This window comes from Meles meles, chromosome 1, assembly GCF_922984935.1.
Source record: "Meles meles chromosome 1, mMelMel3.1 paternal haplotype, whole genome shotgun sequence".
In the NCBI taxonomy this organism is placed as follows: domain Eukaryota; kingdom Metazoa; phylum Chordata; class Mammalia; order Carnivora; family Mustelidae; genus Meles; species Meles meles.
In genome coordinates, this window is record NC_060066.1 from 1,305,083 (window position 1) to 1,308,118 (window position 3,036).

Consider the following 3,036-nt stretch of genomic DNA (forward strand, 5'->3'; position numbering starts at 1 on the left):
GGGGTCTTGATCCGGGGAGGCCTCGCAGGGGAGCGCTGGTCGGCCGGATGGGCACGGCTGGGAAGACGGAAAGATGAGCCGATCAGAAATCCACTCGTTCTTCGGGGAGTCGCCCACTGGCCCATGCAGTGGTCACCGTGGTTACCATGCCTTCGAACCTTTGGGTTTTCTCACAGAGCCCTCCTGCTCAAGCCAAGCCCTCATTTCTCCTCTGCTGCGGAGCCAGGGAGCGCCCTCACTAAGCTGCGGGGACACGCGCGGGCCAGTCCCATGGCACGCACCCCGCAGAGACACGTCCGGCTTCCCTAGTGACCAGGGAGATGCCAGTCACAAACAGTCCGTCGTACCCCCAGCGAGCAAATGTCCACAAGTCAGATGAGGCCACGTGCAATGCCAGGTCCTCTAACACCTGCACGTCGGAGGTGCCCGGGTGCGGCCGCCTGGGGAGACCGTGGCGCGTCCTCTGAGTGTCCTGTTCCCCACAGTCAAGCCATCTCTTCCCGGCACATCCCTCAGAGGAACACGTCACGTGTGTGTACGGGACACGTGTGCCAGGATGTGTGGCTGCCTTGTTCTGGGAACGGCTGTCCAAAAGTAGCCAGAGTGACCGTCGAGGGGACTTGGGGTCGTGAGGGAGAGGCAGCCATGTGCTGGGTCGCTCTGCAGCAGGTGCCGTGAGCGAGCTGGTCACGCGACGGTATGGGAGAAGGCCAGCGGCATGGAATCGAGTGGGCGAGTCCCAGCAAATTACACAAAGCTGGTGTTCATACACGAAGTGATTTACACTGTTGTTTCATGTAAGTTTGGTGGCAAATATAGCTTCGTAGATGACAAAGCTCTACGACATCTGTTTATGTATCTGTCATCTTACATCCGTCTGTCCATCTGTCCACCCTTCTATCCCTCCAACCACCCGTCCGCCCACCCACTTGTCCATCCATCTGTCCATCCATTCCTCCATCTTCCATCCACTCATCTGTCCATCCATCCATCCATCCATCCACCAACCCACCTGTCTAACCATCTATCCATCCATCCCTCCATCATCCAACCCTCCATCCTTCTGTCCATCCACTCCCCCATCCATCCATCCATCCATCTCTAGCAATTGTGCACCTCGGGAGAATGAGAACAATCAACTCAAGATTCCAGAGTGCAGTGTCTCTCCCCTAGGACAGGGAGGCAGGGGTGTGTAGGCACAGAGGGTACTGAAAGGATTTCAAGGGAACAGGAAGCTTGTGTCAAAGTGTTAGTCCTCCTGTTGGCTGGTGAGCTCACGGAATGTTGTTATATTATTAAGAGGAAAGAAAGAAATCAGGGCTGTGTGTGGACCAATGGGGAGTGGGTGTTGCAGACCAAAGACTGTGAGTAAAATTTGGTTTTGTGTCCCTGAAGTATCAGAAATATTCAGCGTGAAACGAAACAGAGCAAACGCCTCAGCAATCGAGTCTGTGCCACGCACCTTGCATTTCGAACATGACCCTGTCTGCTCTGGACCGGTGAGTGGGAGGCCTCCCGGTGTCTCCTCTGTCCCTGCACACGGACGGGAGTCATTGTCCTGGGGGAACAGGCTTCCATTTAATCTGTGAACACTGTCCCCAGGGGCCGGGAGGCCTATCCATCCCAGCAAATGGAGAGCCCGAGTTTTGCTCAAGGGGCCTGTAAACCTTGGAGAGTGAAGGAATTCCTTCCTTCCTTCTTGTCTTCTTGTCTTCTTTCTTTCTTTCTTTCGGAGGGAGAGTGGGAAGCATGGCGGGAGGGGCCGCAGGAGAGGGAGAGAGAGAATCTCAAGCAGGCTCCTCGTTCAGCTCAGAGCCCGATGCGGGGCCTGATTTCACGACCATGAGATCATGACCTGAGCCGAAATCAAGAATTGGACACTTAACCAACAGAGCCACCCAGGTCCCCCAAAGGAGGTTTCCCTGGGAAGGAGAAGGGGGTTTTGAGGGGTCTTGGACCTGCAGAGGCCAGGGGCAGAGCTGGACGTGGGGGAAGGGTGTGGAGGGCCGCTGGCTTCAGGATGGGCTCTGGAGACCCCAGGGTGTGAGCCGCAGCCGTGGGGTCGCCGTCAGTGTCCTGGGATGTCGTAACAAAGCACCACCCCCACAGTCTGGGGACCAGACGCTGAAACCAGGGTGTCAGAGGACCATGCTCCCTTGGAGGCTCTGGGGGAGGCTGCCTCCTGCCTCTTCCAGCTGCTGGGGCTCCTGGTGTCCCTGGCTTGTGGCCGCGTCCCTCAGTCTCTGCTTCTTCTCTACCTGGTCTCTTCCCCGTGTCTCTGTGGGCCCTCTTCTGTCTCTGACAAGGATGCTCCTGTTGGACCTAGGACCCGCCCTGGCCCAGGATGGTCTCACTGCAAACCCCACGGTAATCACACTTGCAAAGACCCTGTTTCTAAGCAAGGTCACACGCTGAGGTTCCCAGAGGGCTTGGGCTTCCAGACGCCGTGTTCACCCCGTGTGCAGGCTCAGGGCTGCGTTCCCTGCCCTTCAGGGGCAGCTTAGCCTCGGGCTCCGGGAGCCTCCGGTGCTCCTCAGCGTGATGACTGGGTGCTCGCGCCCTTCACGTGTGCCTCCCCCAAACCTTGGTACGACCTTGCCCGTTGCCTGTCCGACGTGGAAGCAGAAAGACAGAATGGAGCTCCCAGGCAGTGGGGATGGGGACTGGAGCACGTTGTGGCCTGAAGGCGGCTGCGGTGAGAAGCTGAGGCTGCGAGGGGGACCTCAGCCATGATCTGTCTCCGTGGCTGTTGCGTGGTGGTGGCGGGAGACGTGCTCAGGAGGCTGGGGGAACAGGGGGACGCTGGCCGAGAGGCTGGAGAGTGGTCTGGATGCCCCACAGTCAGGTTGTCCATCTGGGGGGTCTGGGGGAGCTGACGCTTGGAGAAGCCACGGGTCAGCCCCCACCACCGCGGGAGTGAGCTCACGGACTCTCCTGCGGCAGTAAGAATCCTTTCTGGAGGTATGAAATCCTCCGTCACCCCAGTAACTCCAAGCTCGAGTGGTCCCCATTCCTCTCCTCAGACCTTTTAGAGGT

At 58.4% G+C, this 3,036-nt stretch overlaps 1 pseudogene; it reads left to right on the forward strand.

Moving 5' to 3' along the window:
* The first annotated feature begins 2,518 nt into the window (after nucleotides 1-2,518).
* Nucleotides 2,519-2,616, forward strand: LOC123928904 (annotated as a pseudogene).
* Nucleotides 2,617-3,036: the final 420 nt, after the last annotated feature.